The sequence below is a fragment of the Cyprinodon variegatus genome, unplaced genomic scaffold, assembly GCF_000732505.1.
Source record: "Cyprinodon variegatus isolate N-32 unplaced genomic scaffold, C_variegatus-1.0 Scaffold778, whole genome shotgun sequence".
NCBI classification, from domain to species: Eukaryota; Metazoa; Chordata; class Actinopteri; order Cyprinodontiformes; family Cyprinodontidae; genus Cyprinodon; species Cyprinodon variegatus.
The window spans coordinates 112,947-134,404 of record NW_015151231.1 but is presented as its reverse complement, the minus strand read 5'-3'; the positions used below and the strand labels follow the sequence as shown (position 1 = coordinate 134,404).

General features: G+C 36.7%; 1 protein-coding gene across 3 annotated transcripts in view; it reads right to left on the bottom strand.

Moving 5' to 3' along the window:
* The window catches only part of sdk2 (sidekick cell adhesion molecule 2), a 123,198-nt gene that overhangs the window by 76,334 nt on the left and 25,406 nt on the right, over positions 1-21,458 (bottom strand). The gene's annotated exons all lie outside the window — the stretch shown is intronic.

Sequence of the window (21,458 nt, the reverse complement as noted above, 5' to 3'; positions counted from 1 at the left end):
TAAAATGGAGTATATAAAATGTGTGAGGGTGGCAGGAAGCCGTAGAAGTGGAGAACACCAGGAGAGATTCTTGATTTATTGATGCATTGATGCCTGGTGGCACACTGACGCATTCAACAACTTCTGATAAATTGGCGATTATTCAGAGTTTTCCTCTGGTGTTCGAATAGCTACCAGGCCTCATGCAGCTCCTGACTTTCTTTTTATTTCCATAAGAAAGAAGTATTTAAAGGAGGATGCAGGAATGCAGGAATATTTCTCCCTCACATTACTGTTTTTTGTTTTCATTACAAAAACATTTAGAGCTGTTATGATCTCTACCTTTTTCCTTTAGTACAGAGAAGATAAAAGGTCTAAACACCATCTTAAAAAGACAAGTTTTTATATTCTCAAAAATTGGAACCAGATCAAAACAAAAGTATCTCAAGAAATTAGTTGAATATTCTGGACAGTTTCAACACATTTTTAGTAAATAGGTCCCTTGGCATGAATTGAAATATTATTTCTTGTACTTTTAATGAAAATTGCTTACAGATAATGACACCCCTACATAGGTTACCTTAATTAATAATTATCGATATCAACTGATATGCAAGGCCTTTATGCTCAAGCATTTTTTAGCCATGTTGTACACCCCTAAGTAGTCACATATACATCTAACCCGTTAATCTCACAACCCGTATGCGGTACGTATGGAAAGCCTCTACATTTCCAGCCTCATACTGTCACTAACTGACTACTGTTTACCATTAAAACCCTTTTATAGGGCAGTCTAGAACCTTCTAAGGGTCAAAGAACAGCACCTGAGTTTATTTTATGCCTTTCTGGGAACTGCAAAATGTATTTTTCATTTTGTTGATTGTAGTGTGCTGAGGTAAAACATATAACTCATATATATATATATATATATATATATATATATATATATATATATATATATATATATATATATGTCCATCTGTCATTCGCTCTATCTGTCTGTCTAGGCAATGATTGACATCAAGCACTCATGGTTACCTAGATGTGGCAACATTCTGTGGTACTTTCTTTATGGATGTACAAGCTTACCCAGACTAACCCTAACCTTACCAAGAGCAGGGTTGATTGGCAGAGTCATTGTCTATCAAGGCAAATATTCCATGTTCTGGAGTTACTTTTCTACATGTTCCAGTTCAGCACTGATATCAACCTAAGTCTAAAGAGAGGTTTTATTACAGTATTGCAGAAAATACATGCTTTAATTCAACAAGACAACTGCTTCAACAGAAAAAACCCATCAAAGATCTAGAAGAGCTAATCAGAGTCAAAAAGAGAAATGACAGAAAATCTGTGGGGTCACAAATACAAATGGCTGTCGACAAGAGATGCCTACGGGATCAGGTGGACTTGTTGAACTTTTCCAAGATAGAGTACCAGTTCAAGTAAAGGGGTTGAATGCTGATAAGACTCCTACTAAAGAAGATTAAATGCTAAAATCAGAGCAAAAAGCAGTTTAACAAATTATTAGTTCTGGGCAGTGCAAGCTTAGGTTGCTGCAGCTTCTTTTATTCACTTCTTCTCATTCAGTTGAATTATACAGGACATGTCACATTAAGAAAGAATGTTTGAATTATTATTATTTTATCTTTTTCATCATGGTGTTACTTTTTATATTACAAAAAAACAGTGACATTTTAAGAAAGGTGTGTACACATTTTCTCTCTATTGTGTACTTGGAACAACTCTGTGTTAGACAGCCAAACAAAAGCCCTTGGTGGATAGAATTAGCATAAATTGATGACATTGAAACTGTAAGCCCATAAAAACAGTGGTGTCAGAGTGCTGTATAAACAAAATGGAACCACGTTTGGTTGGATATATCACGATGCATACCACTGCCCCAGAGCTAAAAGAAAAATAAAAAATTACCTGGCCGTCTGCTTCCTTTCCTAAAGTACCAGCCTGGCTGTGAGAGCGTTACAGCACAGAAAAATCAGGCTCATCCTTAATCAGCTGTTACACATGGTTTCTATTTTACACTCTATGCATCATACAAATATGAATGCTGCATGGTCCACAGTCTGAAAAATGATTGTATCCTCTTTTAATAGATATTTCACACCACGGCTCTATTAACAGATTTTTTTTTTTGACGTAGAAATCCATAAAACTGATCAAACTCAAAATGCAACACAGAACTGCCGGCAAATCTATTTGCGAGAGTGAAGTATAGAAGAAAAGACTAGCTGCAAACTTGAGAGTCCACTTAGCATCTGTGGTTCTGGCTGTCAACTTGCAAGAAATGTCAATTACTTTCTCTGCATCTAAAATTTTTATGAAAGCGTCTAGGCTGAATCAAAACTCTCCACCTCGTTGGTTGCCTTGTAAATGTTTTCTCTAAAAGAAAATCAGATTTAATTATTCAAAACGTGTTTTTTTTTCTCTCTTATTGCTGCTTTTGCAGGATTTTTTTTTTTCAAATTGTCCACAATACCCTTTCCAATATCAGTATAATTTTATTATTTAAACAAGTATTTTTTTTTTGCTTGATCTGTTGCTTTTTAATGAAAGAGCTGTGATGCATCACAAAGACAACTGTTCATTGACTGACTGAGCAGAAACTGGAGCACAAGAAAATACAACAAACAATTTGGAAAGAAATGGAAAAACAGAGGATGTGATTGAGGCATAATTCATAGCACCCATAGTCTACTTAGAAGTTATATCAATAATCATAAGTAATTGCAATATGATGCTGGTAGCATCAGTTTTAAACAGCTGGGAATATTTTGGTTGACAACATCATGCGAACAAACCATTCCCATAGACCTCCACAGAGAGCTGTGCCTTTCCTAGCAAAGCATCAGATAGGCAGCGAGACAGACAGCTCTGATCTTTACTTCCATAAGCAAGAGAGTTTTAATCCTTTCTGGATCAAAGGCAGCAGAGAGCTTTGCTTTCCTTTCATTAGGAAGGGATAGAAGGCAGCATAGAAGCCCTCCCTCCTCTTCAGGTCTGACCGTCCAGGTTTGATCAATCAATAGCTGCCCACTAACTCAGGCCTAAGTGCCCCAGCTCTAATCACTCTCCTCTGAAAAATGGAAGATGGGGTGGTGGCACCAGACATGCTCTTGCACTGTTTCATTAAAACAGCCTCTGGTCTGAGTATGAGTCAAATTATACTGTGCTTTGTTATGTTCCTTTCCAGCAGTAAATCAGCTGCATGACAACCACAGCCCCAGAATTAAAGTCCCATCGCTCAAAGCATAAGAGTCTGAATGCTGGTGAAAGGACGAAGCAGGGATCAACCCGGCTGACGAAGTGGCTGAGTACAACTGGGCTACCGCCTGGCTTTGCCATTGTTGTTCACTGGAGACGTGTAATCTTCTTAATCACAATCTAAACCTGCAGAACAATTGACCCATTTTCATATGCGCCGTCTTATCTATGAATCCATGCCCATATCTCATTTAGAAGTGTTAGAAATCCCTTTTCAATCTAGGTGATCTGTTCTCACCAGCCTGCCTCCACATTCCTCTAATCCACTCTGATCTTTTCCAATGCATATCAACCAGAGAATGTCATGTTTATGAATTGACGAGCAGAATCTGAGATTTACTGTCCTATTAAAGTTTCTGCATCACTGATTTCTATGAATAGATGAGTATTAAAACAAAGATTAACACTGGACACCCCTGCAAAGTAAGGAATTAGCTTGTTAGAACGGTGGTTTGTTTACTGTCATTGTATCATTTTAGAAAAGACAAGTTAATTTGAGGCTTTCCAAACACTTGCCAAAGCTAGTCAAAACAATCCTTTCCTATGCTTTTCTCCAATCACATAGAGATGTAGGTGAAAGATGAAATATGATGAAAAACCTTTTAAGGAAGTCATTAATTCAGTTTGTGATGTGCCTAAAAAATAAGTTAACAAAAGACATCAAATAGGGTTTTAGAAAACGCTGTATAACAGAACAGCTACATGCTACAACCCTGACCATAAACGACCTTCAGGAGGATTAGACCCTATCTAAAGCAGGGCTGAGTAAATATTTCTATTAAACAGTTTACACAGGCTTTTGCAAGCTAAAATTGTTGAGAGTTGTCAAAAAGGAAGATTTAATAAATATTTATTAAATGAAATGTTTGTTTAAAACAAAAGTAAAATTGGTTATCAGTTTTTAGAAAAGCATTATCATCTAACTGTAACAAAAGGCAGTAATGAGTAATGTGTTTTTATTTTTTGAGGCGGATGGAGAAGAAAATCAGGTAGCCCACTTGTAAAAGCAAAACACACTGTTTAAGGCAGAAAAAATAAATACATTTTACAACCACAATACCATTGGTAGACGTTTGTTGTAGTTATCTTATGCAGATTTTCTAAAAACATACATAATATCTGCTCAACCTACCCACTGTTATTGTCCTCATAATATCTCCATGAAAACATTTTATTTGTTGTTGTTTAAGAGTCACAGTGGAGCAGCCAATTTGTCTCATTGACCCTTGAGCTGCAGGCTTTAGAGCAGTGGTGGGCAATCCTCGTTCCTGAGGGCCGGCATCCTGCAACTTTTAGATGTGTCTATTGGTTCAACACACCTGAATCAAGTAATAAGATGATTGAGAACTCACTGCATTCTGAAGAGGTTACTCAGCCATTTGATTCAGTTTATGCTTTGTTTTTTTCATGCTTTAAAAGCATGGCTCTAAAGCATAGGCCTGAAAAAAAAATAGTTTAAAAAACAGTAGTTTAAAACAAAAACTGCATGAAAAAGAAAACATTTTGAAAAGTGTTGTCTGGTACTCGTATTCGCCGTCTTGCACTTATCTAGGAATGGTGTGGGCAGCAGCCTTAGCAGATTTCGCTCTCCCCAGACACTCCTCCTAGTGGGCCCAACACCTCCAGGGGAACCATGAGGGAGCGGTGCCAAGAGGACCGGGCAGCAGTCAAAGGCGAAGGCCTCTGCAACCTGATCAATGGACGTGTTTTTTTCTTCCACCTGAAATTGTTATTGCACTTTGTCATATATACTTTTTTTGTTTTTTATCTCATTCTATGAAACACCATTATTTGCATGTAACTTTACAGTAAATCAGATTTTATAATGTTATGTTAGTGGGTTGTAAGTATATCAGGTAATCAATACTTGAGTGACCTTTCAACCGAATACTTTTTTATTCTTACTAGAGCAGTTTCTCGGATGGCTACTTCTTAATTTTATTTTTTTTTAAATGCTGTAAAGTGGTGCTCCTCTTATTGTAGTACAATTTTCGGGTTTTCTATCCCACCTCCATTAAAATTAAAAACTGCTGCTAACTTTATCAGGAATTAGTTTTTTATAATTTTTTATATCAATACTATAAAAAAACATTATTATTACTATAAAAGTTAATATGTTTCATTATCTTTATCACCTCTAGAAATTTTTTCAGCTTTCTGGGACAAATACAGAGGTGATTGGATAATGCAGGATATTTTTTTTCTTAGACTTTTGTGTAAATAAGCTGACAGATGACACAGAGGTGCTTTTATTAAAGAAACTCATGCAATGTAAACGAAACAATCAGCCAGAACATTTGGATAAATTATGCATGCCTGGTTTAACTCAAAGAATGCCTCTTCAGCTATTAGGCATGCGGACATTAATCATACTTTGAGTTTGTGTTGCATCAAGTGGCAGAAAAAAAACTATCATGCAAAGTGAAGCAAGAAAAGAATAATATTGCATAAGTAATTTAACTTTTCTTTTTGAATATCTGGTAAACGATTTTTGAGTTGCACAGATGTTTTTTTTTTATTCAATTCTATAATCAACGGTCCCTTTAACATTAGACTAATGTTATTTCCGTAATCCTAATTTATTCAGAATATGTCATAGGTCCTATTAACTATCTTATAACTTTTAGAAATTACGAAAAAAAAGTCTTATAAAGGTATTTTCAAACATCTTAAATCTAAAAACTGCTTTAACATTTCTTTGTATAATGTCAAAGGACCAGAGAGCTATATCTAAATACAATGCATTACTTTTTTGCAGTAAGTATGAACAACATATTAACAATAAGACAATAATACTGTATTCTATGATTTTAATCACTAACGGCACCATGTACACATATGGTATTCATGTATTAATTGCAAACTTTTTAAAACTTGGCTGCAAATGATAACTTAGGACTGTATTTCCTTTGTAAAGTTGGATTGTACCTTAATGAGTTTGGTTTTATCTCCTGAAAGATTAACTTTGTAGCGTCAGCTGTATTTAAGGACAAGAAAAAGAAGAGATATATTTTCTTTACAAAATCCAATCTGCTCTCCTTTTCTCCCCCCATCCCTTCATCTATTTCTCTATTTCTTCTCAGTAAAATAAGAAAAGATGGGCTTTCTTCAGCATGAACAGCAATGGCAGGATTGTCAGCATGAGCTGCCTATTGTTGCTGCATGTCAGGCTGGACCGCTCCCATCATGCTGTCACCGCTGCACACAGATGTGAAGTGAGGAATTTGGTGAAATCGTCATGGAGGAAATAAAGCAAGGCGCCCGACTGATCTGACACCCTTATCTTCATGGTATCAGACCTGTCAGAGACAGACAAGTCAGTCAACTGGATCAAATAAGCAACACATAAAAAAATCTATCTGGAGCATATCAAAGATTGCCCATCCACTCGTCCACATGAAATTAGTATGACATAAGCAGTTGATGACAGGGACGCCCAGTGCTTTGACCTAAATGAGAGCGCTTTGGTTTAACAATAGACCGAACAGGAGAAAAAAAAGCAACTCTTTTCTTCTATCAGATCTTGTTACATTAATCCATATTTCAAGTTTACATTTTTGGATTTTTTGGGGGAGAGAAGGAAAAGAATAAAACCGGTATTTATACAGCGAAAACATCCCCCTTCTTTAAACAAATCTGCTTACAATTTTTTATGTCTTCTCTGGAGCATACATGCATGGCCTCGACAGGAAGCCTGGGAGTGAATACAAGCATTTTTTTCCCTCTTTGTTTTCAATTCCCTCCTAGTGTGACTGAGCCATGCTCAGGGAGCCCTTGTTGTGCAGACAGGAGCGAAGCCACCAGCTGCTGACCTTTACTAGCATCACATAGCAGCAGGGAGCGCCTCCGTTTACCTGACTCACATTCTGAAAACAGCTAATCAAAAGGGTCCCATGGGGTACCAACTGTAAGGCGCACTGCATGTTTGTGTGTATTTGTGTACCAGGTCAGTATGTGTGGATGTATGTGGCTGCATGCATAATGTTTGCTCATAAATTGTTTTGATTATATCATTTTAAGTCAACAAGGAACCAAAAATTAACTCTTTGATCCTTTAAAAGTGGTTGTGGGCTGTGCTATTAAGGTCTTCAAAGCGGGTGTAAATATGCAGTGCTTAGTAAATCAAATCCGAGTTTTATTCTCATCCTTTAATTTGCAGAAGCCACGTTGCCATTATGAGAAATGATGCAAGTTGACACCAAAACCATTGCTTAAAGTTGCAGAGGTTGGATAAGGCCATTATCTGACAACCTATGACTCAATTCTTCATGTTAGAGCTAAATTTAACATCCGGCTATGCTTTCATCTTAAGAGGCAAGCATAATTTGAACTGACTTTGCCCATATGAGAACTGGCATACCCAAAGAAAAAAATAAAACAAAACAGGAAACTTTCAAAGCGTTAATTTCAACTTTAAAAATCCGAACTGTTGAATTAATACATATGATTTTGTTTCTGTTTTGGGTGACTGTGTATGATACAAAAGACCAAAGAGTTATTATGGAAAATAAGGGAACTGGACCAAATAAATCTTACTTCCAGCCTCCTAAATCCTTTTCTTAGCTCCATTTTCCTTTTTTTTGCTCAGGAAACTCTTTCTGTAAGTACATATAATATCCCTGACAATCATGGACTGTCATTAAAACAACTGAAAAAGTCTTAATAAAGGTGTAAATAAACAGGGCAGAACCATTTTACAAACTTCAAAGCTTTAAACCACAGTCACAGTGTTGCATATCTGCCTTCCTTGCAAAGTTCTTATTACAGTAGGATACACCCTGGACAGGTCGCCAATCTATCACAGTACAGAAGAATTGTGCAAAATAAAAATGCTACAGTATCTTTAAAATATATAAAAATCACAAAGGACTGCTTTTGTGCAAAATCTGGTAGGGAATACTTTACATACTTTAACTGCAGAGCCAGGCGAAGTGACAGGATTTATTTTTTCTAAAAACCCTACTTTAGTTCTTCATATTTAATGAAAGGATTAGAAACTTTGGTACCATAGATAAAGATTTTTTTTTTCTATTTTACAAAAGGAATTGGAATTTATTAGAAGAGAATATGTGCTTTTTTATTTTTTGCAAACCCCCAAATGTGATGTATGGTTGGGCTTCATTGCTTTTGGGGATGATGATTTCTCTCCACTGGTGATTCCATTAGAGCATCAATAAAGTATTTTTTTTTTTTTTTTTCGAAATCTGATTAAATGTAATACGTGTCTGCTGTTTAGCAGCATAAGTACACAACCTAATGCGTCGCTTGCAGTGGAGTAGGCTATTTCAATTTGAAAAACACTAACAATTTACATCTCATTATATCTATAACATGCATAGAAGTACATGAATTTATTTATTGAAACTGCTACTACAGTCTTCAAATGTACAAAATACTGAGAAAAACATTGTCATTAGTGAAAGCTATTTTTCTTTCTTTCCATCCCGTATAATGGCTTTCCATGTCTATCATGTAAAAGCTACTGGCTGCTTGGATTACAGAGCAGCTTTGCTGTATCTGAACATAGTATGGTAATTATACGATTGACTTATTAAATCAAGGTTGCATCTGGCATCAAAGTAGACAGGTAGATCAACAGCCGGTATCCACACAGAGGAGCCATACCCCGGGCATAGAGGTCGGCTGGCAGTGAAGCAAGGGAGCAGCAGTCTCCAGGCCAAAAAGGCACAGGGAGAGACGCAACGCACCAAAACTCCCTTAACCATCCTTAGTGCAAACTGATCGCCCTGGTGATCAGGCGCCTGCACTAGTCCCTGCCAGAAGAACCACAGAGCACAACGGAGAGGGAACACCACCAAAAATTCCTGACCAGATGAATAGGCAGTAGTTTATCGAGGCCATGACTCAGAAGGACCAATCAGTTAGTTAGTTAATCATTCTGTCAGTCAGCTAGTCAGACTACCTGACCAACTGTAACCAAGGTTCCTCCAATATAAAACACAGGAAAGTTGCATGAAATGTCATCCCTAGATCCATATTGCAACTTTAGAGGTAGAGTAAGCACAAGTACAGCATAAGCAGCCACAAACAGTTGTTCCAGGTTCACTGTTATCCACTTCCGTTTCAACAAGTAGTTCTCCAAATATCCCACACTTTACCTTAAAAGCTAAGATAAGTGTGCTTAAACAACTCATCACTGTTCCTTTGTGAGCAAGCTGGTCCCAAAAAATCTTCAAACAACCCCTTAGTGAAAAACAAGTGCCATCTTGGTGCTTGTATTAATATTTAATAGTCATTGTTGTTTTCAGTAACTATCCCTCTTGGTGCAAAGGCCCAAATCAAATTTTCAAGGACCTGAGTGATAATCAAAAGCTACAGTTTCCTCCAAAATTACATTATTAAAGTTAGCTATAAGAGAATGGGGTTAAAGTCAGACTCTGCATAGAATAATGGACCATAGTTGTTCCCAAAAAGCAGTGTTTTTATATTTTTCCTGTCATTATTTTGGAGAATAGCCAAAGAACTAACTCCCAGCTGACGGCTACAACTAATCTATATTGCTGTTGGTTCTTAAGATTTAAAATCTTGGTGTGAAAGGTAAAGTAAATGAATGTATACTACTTATATAAAATAAAAAAAATCTAACAAATAAATATTTCTCTCTAGCCGTGTTGGCTTAACTTCCTAACTGAGCTTCCTATCAATCAACCCGATCGACAGCATTTGATAAAGATGAAGTTCTATTATTTATGTTAAAGTAAATGATCACAAAGGAAATTACAGAAAGGTAAAAATACACAAAAGATGGTGGACATTTAAAAAGGGAAAGATAAGATTTAACTTATGTCAACCCTGAGCCAATGAACAATCCGGATGAGGGCTAGTGAAGGGAGCAATAAAATAGGCAAGGGTGTTGAGAGGGAGTGTCTTGGCTTCTATTATAGCTCTAGGAAAGTAAGAACTCAATCAGCAGCAAGGCGAGGGGCCCATTGTGCTGGGGTGTAATGGGAACTGTGAGATTTTATTAAGAGAGCAATTGCATGTGCTCCTCATCAGGGTTTCCATTGTGGCATTGGTGGTCACACTAACGTCCGGGGAAGATAGAAACAAGGTATTTACTGTCTCACATAGGGGAGAATAGACAGCTCCCAGAAATAGGGTTCCACTTTGACGTAAGGGGCTCTGTTACCTATAATTGTCACAGCATTCTCTTGTTCAATCTGTTTCCATTCTCATTCCTCTCACTCAACATTTTTTAAGCTCTTTTACATCCTCTATCCATTCCTCCCACTCTCTCCCACTGTCTATTCATTTGTTTGTTCTTTCATGTTTTGCTTTCCAAAAATCCCTCTCTTCTGGCATGTGGTCAAACCAGATCTATCCTCAGTAAGGTTTTTTTTTTTTTCCTCACTATGATGCACAGTGAGTCTTAAAAAAAAAAAAGGATAACTAGCACAAGTAGAGAAAAAAGTGTGGGAGGACAGCATTGTGAGAGGGTGTGTCAGTCTGACTGGTGAAGGGACTATCCCTCTTGGTTTTCTCCTGTCAGAGCAGACATTTACAGAGCACATGGTCTAAATTCAACAGTTAACATCATCCACAGTCACTATTAAAGCGGAAACTCACTTAGCAGAGAAGGCTACAGACACAATGCTGCAGGTAATTGCTTGTAACAGGGCGTGGAAAGCTGTTAATAACAGCAAGTATAGTAAAGAGCATCTCTGCTATTTCAATGGGATCTAAGAATGCTTATGGTACGCATAAATATTCCCAAAGGTTTTTGCAGGTTTCCTCAACTCAAACTCAAGTCTTTTTAGACCTTTTTTATGAAAATGATCAATGCAATTTAGCATCTACTGTATATCCTTACATACAGAAACGTAAAAAGAATTAATATCAGCAAATCAGAATCAGAATATATTGCCATAAATTGATGTAATTTGCTATCATGATAAAGCAGGTAGAACATATAAGATCGTGGCTTAAACAGCATAGTATAAAATTAACAAATATTCTAATACTTGCATAATTAGGATTTTGTCATGTTTTGGTTCTGTTTACGTTTTCTTTTTTATTGGTTTCATTTCCATTTTGTGTTATTCTAGTAGTTTTTGATTATATTTGAATTCTTATGTATTTCTTCTTTCCACACCTGCTCCTAATCTGCTGATTAGCCTAGTCTTTGTTTAGTCTCCCATTTATAGTCCTCTTCAGTTACTGTTTGCTGGATCCTCATGTGTGTTTTCCCAGACGTATGTATTTTGTTTTGGACTTTGCTTCTGTTTCCTTTGGATCGACCACCTCAGCTTCCATCTCTGCATTTGGGTCCCCTTAAAACCTCCACACAACCTGAGAGATTTTATCAATATTTTATACATATGGCTCATAAGCTATGCACAATATTTAATAGATTGTCATATTTTAAACATTTTAAACTAAATTACACCAGCAGTAAACAAAAATGCATATATTTTAAGAAGCCAGGAATTGGTTGCAACAAATCTGATCAATTATTGATCATCAGAGTATAACCAAGACTTGAGGACCTTCTTTTCTTGACATTAGTTCACCTGAAAAAATGACTTGTTACTTGACTTAGACTTTTACAATACCGTAATAACTCTGGACTTGAACCAGTTTACATAAAATGAGTTGAAAATTTACCCAAAATCTAAAATATAAAACAACCATCTATTTAAAACTGTCAAACACTATTTCATTTCACTATCCTGCATTGGTACTGTAAATTCAGACTACATCTCTATCTTTCCACAATCTGGTTGTATGCATGCGTGACTGGCAACAAGGCAGATCAAATTAACTAGGTTTTAGAAAAAAACAAAACAAAAAAAAAACAAATATATATATTCAGAGTTTTTGTTTTTATTCTGGGTCAATAATTTGAAAGTAAACAAAAACTAGAATTCAGTTTTCAAAACATGAAAAAAAGAGAGGCAACGATTTAGACCAATCAACTACCAACGTTGTCTGACATTTAAAGTGTCACAAAGAACGCCGGTACTTTCCTTTTGCTATAATGAGATGGTCAACTTTAGAAAAGTTCATCTTACTTGCAAATATTCAGCCGCCATCTTTCCATTGTGTTTTGAGATAAATACAGATTTAAAAAAGAACAGAACAATTATTTGCAATAAGTTACAATTAAATTGGCTAAATAAAAACTTGAAAGTACTTGAAATTTGGAGTTTCAGACATAGGAGCTGAATCGAGTGTCGCCTGTCTCGATTTGAGACCCAACTTGACTTTGTTTGAGACTTGACCCCAGAATTGAGGGTAAAGACTTGAGACCTACTTGAGACATGCAAAACAAAAACTTCGTCTCACCTGTGGTATCCAAGAATTAGGAAAGTTTAGTGTCCTGAATCATTACTTTGTATTTTAAGACAGTGCCAGAAAGAAAATGTGTCAGCAGGGATCTTACAATTGTTTCTGCCCACTGAGTCTAAGAAGGATTACAAGGCATTTTCCAAACCATTGGAGTCCATCACCTCAAGGTCGAGCACTGCAATGCTTGGTAAAAAGAAAGAAAAATCTACAAGCATCAGTTGTTAGATGTCAAAGGTTATGACAGAATAATAGGAAAAAGACTGAACAAGATTTGCCTGTTTGAAAGGGTTGCTAGGAAATATCCAGTTCGCTTGTAAAAAATACTGGAGTTTGTCATTTCATCTGTACAAACCACTTCTAGAAAGTTTTTTGGTCATAAAATATGCTATTAGGTATGGGGTATAAGCTTTAACAAAATCCAGATATGAACTGTGGATTACAAATGTTTATGGCAAAATTATAAGCTAAATACTGTATTAATGTATCTGTATCATGCAGTTGATGAGGCAACAGTAACCATAAAGATATACTGAATATTCCCAACTACATCCTAGGACCATTTCACAGTTCTTCCTTGCCATATATCAAGCAATATGGGTCCACTATTATATGGCTCCCACAAAGTCTAAAAAACACAGCTGAAAATGATTGCATTTCAAAGAAATAAGTTCAGACCTGAAACCAATAGAAATGCTATGGTGGGATCTAAAGGGAGCTTTGAAGAGCTGAAAACCAGCAAATGTCAAAGAACAAAAAGAATGTTTTAAAAATGCAGGATAAAATTCCTTTCACCTCAGTAGAAACTGACATGCTATAAAGTAGATGATTACTTTTAGTTACGCCTGCTCAAGTTGTATCTGAAAGTTTGCATAGTCTGTATTTATTCAAGTGCTGTATAATTAATTGAACCCTACGATTTTTTTTTTTTAAATAAGAAAAATGTTAATATGAATTTTGTCTAAATATTAATAAGCTACCAGTGCAATACTGGTTCTGATTTCTGTTAGGGTTTCAGCTGCAAAGCTATTTTGTATGTAAGAGACACACACACACAAAAAAAACACAGCCATAAGTTTGCAAATTTTAGCTCAATAAGAAGTTAGTAAAAGAAAAAGAAAAAAGAAATACATCACCAAATTATGAAGAACTAGCTGTTGTGAAAAACAGATATTTCTTACACCAACTTGCAATATATCTGTGGGCTAATAACAGTTAGCTAGTTATAAACAACAAAGTCTCATCTTATATGTTATATATATGTATATATATATATATATATATATATATATATATATATATATATATATATATATATATATATATNTAAATATATATATATATATATATATCCTAAACCATAATAAATTGCCCAGCACTGCCCAGATTATAATAGCAACACTCCATGTACTCCATGTATTGTTTTTTACCTGACAATCAGTTGGATTCAAACACAATTGGTTATTTAATTCACCCTGCAAATAATCCTCAAATGCTATTGTGTATCTTATAACTGCATTTTACACTAAGTATAGTGTTCATCCTTGGAAAAAAATTCATTTTCTGGTCAAAAATTACATTAATCTGAGATTACTTTTGTTATCCAATCAAATGTGTAACTTATTATTTTGAGATAGAAAAAATCCCTCAAATCTCATCCTATCTTTGTTGGTTAAAATGTTCTCTGGAGACAGTCTTATCTTATTTGAAGATGATATTAAATTGAAAGACAAGCAGTTATCATCCTTCAGTGTCCTGACCTGGCTTTGTCCTAATGAATCTTAACTTACTCTACTGCGGTCTCATACAGTTCCAGTGGCCTATCCATCACAGCCAATCTGATAAAGGGATGAGAGAGGATATCATGTGTTTCTCACACAAATCCTGCCTGTAATCCGTACATTGTTGTTGTTCTACTTCCCTCACTGTAATCTTTTACCAGGTCCATTCTGTTCAACTCTGCCTTCCACCAAACATGGTACATCAAATAAAACAGTAGCAACAATATAAGGGAGATAAGACAAGAGAGAGAAGAATACAAAACTGTCCTTGTGAAGTTATGGGTTTTGTGTAAAAGGAAACTGATCAGTCTGGTTTATGGCACAATGATACAATGCATACTGACCATCTGATAATGAGGCAGGACAGAAGGTTGTGGGGGGTAAGGATTACATTCCCCAACAGGGAGAGAAAGACTTGCACAGGCCATATGTGGTCCAGTACTTGAAAATCCCACCTGGACAAACAAGCTCTCTAAAGAAAACACCTCAGGAGTAGAGAGCAGATTTAGAGGTAGGGTAATGGATGAAATGATGTTGCACATGCATTTTACTTTAATCACTAGATTAATTCTGTACCTTAAGTCCATCAACACAGTGAGTGACCCTGAACAAAGCTCTGCCAAATGTTGTTTTTCCCATCATTTTTTTCTTTCATCCCCCAGCAACCCCCACAGAGTTGCTATGATTTTATCACGCCGACATTCTCTAGCATTCATGGTACAGTATAGCACGCTCCATCTGCTAAGGTCTGTGGATGTGAAGTGATCGCTGTCGCATATAATATCTCTGACAAGAATGGGTATTCTTCATAAGAGTGCCCCTTCGAACGAGCCACCTGATGCTTAGGTAAAGCATGGTTCGCACGTAAACATCAGCAACAGCTTGTCTCCACATGCACTCTTTGCTGATGCACACTAGAAATGCATACTCCATCTTTGTTGGCCTTTATTTTTATCTATGTGGTGACACTTGCAATCACTTACAGCATCTAAACCCATTAGTGTCAATGATGAGGTTTGACAAAGGAAACAAAACTTGCAAATGGATTCAGACCCAGTGAGAGGTGCAGTACATTAGACTAACCCTGAAAAGGATCTATGCAGCAGTACTGAAATAGACTATAAATCTATGAATTTAAAGTAAGCATTGTTTTAAACTAATAAAAATATGTACCGTCGTGTTTCATGTCTGAAATGCAAGGTAATGGCAGCACAGGCATTTCGGTTTGGATTGGATCTTTGCCCATGATTAACAAGAGAAGAGCCAGGTGTTGTTGAGCCTCAGGGTCAGCTCGGGGCTCTGCTGGCTTAGTGATAGTGGCAAAGCTCCACTGAACACTGTACACTTGTCTGTATGCCACAGGATTCAATTTACAAGCTGCTGGTTTAAGCTGGCACAACGAACCACCCTGTTGTTTGCACCAGGATGTGCTGCCTGTTTTGGAGGCTTTTTGTCCTGCAGTTAACGAGCACTCTAGTGGGAGAGAATCTGTAACGGTCGATTACAGCTGTGATAATGGCGGACTCTTTTGTGTGCACAGAATGGTTAAAAAAAACATCCTCACTAGGGGGGGCTGAGAAAACAAATGAGGGAAAAATAAACTCTCATGCAATTTGCAATCCTGTAAAGCTCAGTTTTTTTTTTAAGTGACACGCTCACGGGACTCAATAGATCTGATTCCTACTGTAGACAAGTGGTTTACCCATAAATGCACACATCTACAGTATTTCCAAGTGCAAGCCTCAAGAAACAAAATATAAACCTTCACACATTCACCCACTCAAATAGTCACATTTGTAGACATAACCATGCATTGATTGTTTTGTCAATATTACAGCATTTTAGAGATATTCAAATTCATAAAAAATGTAAAATCTAGCTGCAGGCAAGGCCAGGTGCATGCATGAGCAGTCAGTGATGAGAAACTAGTATTAAGACTAACATATAATAATTTATAAGACACAAAACAGGTTGTAAAGTATATCAAAATGGTTTTGAGTACAAGGTAAATAAAATGTTCTTTTAAACTTTTCCTCTGCAATTTTTTATTCTGTACTAAAAATGTAGTAAACTTTCAGGACAGAGTGGTGGTTGATGCAATGTCATACATATAGAGGGAAATAACACTTAATAGCTCTACATTTCACCATTAAGGCATGCTGTCTGAAAACCTGATTTCCCTCTGTCTTTTTTGGCTTTAAACAAGCACAAGATTGCATCTACTGTAAGTCTCAATCTTTTACTGTTTCGAGGTACTTGTGTTACCTTAAATAATTTACAATTCCTGTGCTCTGAGTTACAGTTGTGTTATTTTCCTAATTTTCTTCTATCTTACCTTTTTGTATAACATTTTGGTTAGCTTTTATATACTTGTTTAAGTGCTTTAGAAATAACACAGTATCATGCAATACCTCTCCACATTCTTAAACATGAGCTGCTTCGACATAAAACAAACACCTCTGCCATTCATAATGTTTTTTAATTCAGTTAAATTCCAGCATTTCACTGACAAACATAAAATTTCCACCCACTGCAACCCACTTGAGTTTTTTAAGAGATCGGGTGAAAATACAGTACACTTTAGATACAAGGCCTTGTCTATATAAAGCCTCAAACTCACTGCGGATCCAGACATTTGAATTGAGAAAGCTTCCTGGATAGGTGGCGAAACGTCTTCAAATCTTGGAAACCCAGTCCAGTGGATTTTTTTGAACTTTTACGGAATGCACTTTAGATATTGTAGCTGGAGGTTCTATATCCTTTCTTGGTATATGTGTATTACCCACTGTAAAGTTTGATTTTATAAGTTTATGTTGAGAAAATGATGTAGAAATTTCTTCTGGCTACTTTACTTCTTTATTTTCTAATCCTATGCATTATTTGTTTTATTTGTATAAAACATAACTCTTTTATATTACATCATTTTTTATATATTAAACCATTAAAGAGTAATTGGTTAGCCATTTTACCTGGTATTTTTTTTATTCTTACTTGAGTTATTTCTTGGAAGAACAAAATAAAAAAAAATGAAAATAACTACTGCTACTCTTACTAGAATAAAATGAGTGTGTACTTTACCTTCTTCTGCATGCAGCTCATGTGACTTTCCCACCATATAACTAGCTTTGTTCTTTAGCAAGCTCCTGTCTTGCTTCTGCTTAATTATAATTTCATGCAGGAATTTTTATTTCTTTTCTACTTTTTGGGCAAATTCCCCTCAAAGATGTGTATATGAATTCTTGACAAGATCGATCATGTTTACTGTCTGTTTTCAGTACTCAGTAGATACAATTCAGTTGCAGGTATTGTGTAAAAATAAACTACTTTTTAAAATAAATATATATTCATATAACTTTGAGCTCTGCGAGTGCCAATATGGAAGTATACATTGATCTTTAAAAATCAGTGTTTCAAAATCGTTTGAAAAGGTTTTTATTTTTGCATTCATTATCTTTAAAGAGAAGTCAGAGGAAGCGGTGTAATGAGTGCAGCACATAAATAAATTTACCAAAAGCAAGGTGCAATCAATTCTGAATTGATTTTACTGGAAGAATCGTTTTATAGATAAAGGCTTTAGAGAAAACAAGATAGATTTTTCTCATTTACACCAAGTCTACAGATGCCAGTGAAGAAACACAGCCTTTGTCAACAAAAACAACACAACTGTCATTTAGTCATTGCCACTGAAGGTTCAACACAATTAATCTTTGACTTGGGGCCACTCAGTCACAACCACAGTGTTGCTCTGGTGATGAGGTCGCGTTGAATGACCATGGTGCTGTCTTCTGCTGATTAGTCAAGAGAGTTTACAAAGCCATAACAACTGTGGGCAACCATTTGTCAAGCTCCCTGTAATTAATCCATCGCAGAGAGCCTATTTGGGAGGGTAAAGGCATTGCTAAGGAGGTTCTTGAAAGGCATTTATCAGAAACACAAAAACTAAACTGTTCAACACACACTAGACATAGGGCTTTTTGAGTGACACTTTGCCTGAAATATGTTTCAGGCTTTTAAGTGCCTTGGTAAGAGAGTTGATTAGAAAAAAGGCTACAATAGAGGAACTAAAGTAGACATACAGTGGATGCAAGAATGGCAGGTGCAAATTAATTATAGAGATCATTAAATATACAGTCCCTGAGTGGGTTCATCTATCTATACACCTTAAGGTTAACATAGTCTTTATGTTGTGACAAGCAATATTTAAATGTTGTTAAGTGGTTGACATTTTCAGCATGGTTGCTTGAAGATTTTTATTGCCGTTTGAAGAGTGATAGAATAAGAGCAAACTCTGAAAAAAATATAGACTGACCCCTGACTAGGAAGACAGATGAATGTTAGTGTTATTTGACCCTTAGAATTGAGGTGAGGACATGCCATGCTAATAGATGTGTTCCCCACTGACACCCCTTCCGTACACCGCAAGGGGCGATTTAAGCTCAATAATGGAGAAAATACTTCTTCCATCACACAGGTGTCAGACATCATGCCTGAGTGCACAATTTTATCACAACCCTGCAAGAGAAAACAGATGTCCACTGTTTTCCTATAGCGCAACATCCCACTGTCACCAGGCATATAAAGCCACCCAGTCACCCACGCATTAAAAAGAGGCAGCCGCCTGAACAGTGGCCAGAACCTCACAAGACAGACAGACATAAACAAGCATGACAGTTAGTTTTTGGGGATGCGAGGAACACTGATTGACAGTGCTCTGTCGGCCGGATTAGAAACGTTCATTTCGTCCTGAACTCAATTATATTTTACAAAGGCTGACAACCCAAGTTAATTGCAGCCTTTCCACATGAGGGAATTATTTGCACTTCTCAATTCCCTGGCCATGTGTACTCTGTTCCGCATGTAGAGGCTTCATCTAACATGTAAAAATATTGCAAATTAGATCAGTCAAGAAAAAAAAAAGGTTGGAATAAACAAAAATTTGGAAAAAGCAAAAAGTGTGTTACAATTCCAAGAAAGTATGAAGTGGGCAGGTAGCATGCCTTAGTCTTGAAATTCTGTTTGAATCTTAGCTCTGGCTTTAAGCCAGCTTAGTTCATAGACATATCCAGAGTGACAGTATTTTGATGATTGACACAGTGATGAGGAGAAAAAGAAGAGGGGAGAAGTGAAGGAAAAGGTTATGCGGTGCCACTGGCTGCCCATAAAAGGATATGACATGAATCCCTGACTGGTTTTGAGCTGCAGAATGAATGTTTGTGTGGTAATGTCCAAGAACACTGCAAAGTCCAGAACATTCTTGACTGCACTATTTGTATGTGCACAGATTTTTCAGTCCATCTATTGTGTGTGCGTGTGACTCGTTGCTGTTACTGTAGAATTAAGTGGGAAACTCTCCAAGATGGTATATCCTGGATTATCCAACCATTTATGTCTTTACCACCCAGCATCTTCCAGTAGACATCCAATGGTTGACATGTGTCACCACACACAAGCAGATTAGCGAACCTCTAATCCACCTCTGAGGCTGACTGGATGGGTGAAAGGGTTGGGGATGATCTCCCACACCACAAATAATCCAGTACCTAGCTTTTCAGCTGGTGGGGGGTCATGTTGTTGCTTTCTGTCACCATTGGTGTATGTCTGACAGGCAAGGAGGCCTTGGATTAAATTTGTGCTGTCACCGACATGTGGAGAGACAGCTGTTGCCAACATGTGCGAAACCAAAATGCTACTGCAGGGCCATATCTCTCCACTACCCTTGGACTGTCCCTGGTTGTCAAAGAACTAATCCTGTATCATTGTTTTGCAATTTTGTTTGTAACAATGGGTATCAGTGACATCACCGGTGTTGACATTGGCCCATCAGCAAACAACACCACTGTTTATCTTTGTCTGCTAGATATTGGGGTGAAAAAAACACTCCCAGATGGAAGAACCACATTGCCAGAGAAAAACAGTAAACATGCAGGGAATATTTACAGATAATAATCTCATCAAACCAATGAATGAAGTTTTCCTTTATTAAAGTAAATACCCTTTTGAATGTGCCAGAGTGGTTGGAATAGACATCTCAACATGATGAAATTCTGGAAATATCTTTCCTTCAAAGAATATTGTTAACAACAGTTAGAATCTGAAATGTAACATTCATTTAGACAACAAGTGTTGTGCTACATGCGCCAGGGACGTTGATCTCTCATTTTATCATTGAGACCAAGCTGAAAGACATCTGAAGCTGTGGCTTACAGAGTTTTTTTTTATGTTGAACAAAGCTCATGGTCTAAATCATATTACTTGTGTTTAGTATTATTTTATTTGGCTACTAACAGAAATAAAGGCTGTTCCCTTCTACTTAATATTCAGTGAAAGCAGACGGTGCAGTGGGTAGTTGTGTAGAAGAACCCTTAGGTTAGCTTTAAACAGGAACACAAAGCTGCTAAAAAGCACTCCAACTGTTAGGAAAGGACATAACTCATAGTCAACACTAGGTCTGTGAAGAACATACCCCATTTAACAGCCTGAAGGATGAGCAAGGCTTGCCACAGCTCGGAAGACCAACAGTACTTTAACCAACCCTGCATTAGTGGATAAAGTCAGTAAAACCTGCTCCCAGGAGACTCTTATAAGCTTGAACAATTTTAGAATAGTCTATCGTGGCTCTACAGTAATGATATAAACAACTCCCACAGACATTATAGTGACACTAAGTTTGCAATGCATTTTTCCTTCTCTGCTTTTAGGGAGAGTTGCTCTCTATCAGTGAATATTGGAAGTCAGATTGCAATCTGATGTAATGCCGGCCAGTGGCAACTTACAGTGTGTTTAGTAAGTAAAATAAAAATGGGACACATAAAAAACATAAAAGAAACAAAATAATTAACAGTAGGCAGTGGCAAATAAAAAAGGTTTTCCACCTCATTTTATAGGGGCTCAGGGTGGTGCATCTCTCGCATTATGGAGAGAGCTTATCCCTAATTTTTAGAGTGTAAAAACTGCAGGCTGCTTATTCATTTTTTTTTTTTTTTTTTTGGACTCTCCAAATGACAAGTAGGTTTGATTCAGATGGTCTTCAGGTTCTCAATGGTTTACAGGACTCAAGACGGGGGAAGCAATTAAGGATTCTGATCAGTAAGTGCTTTGCAGACAATTGATAAA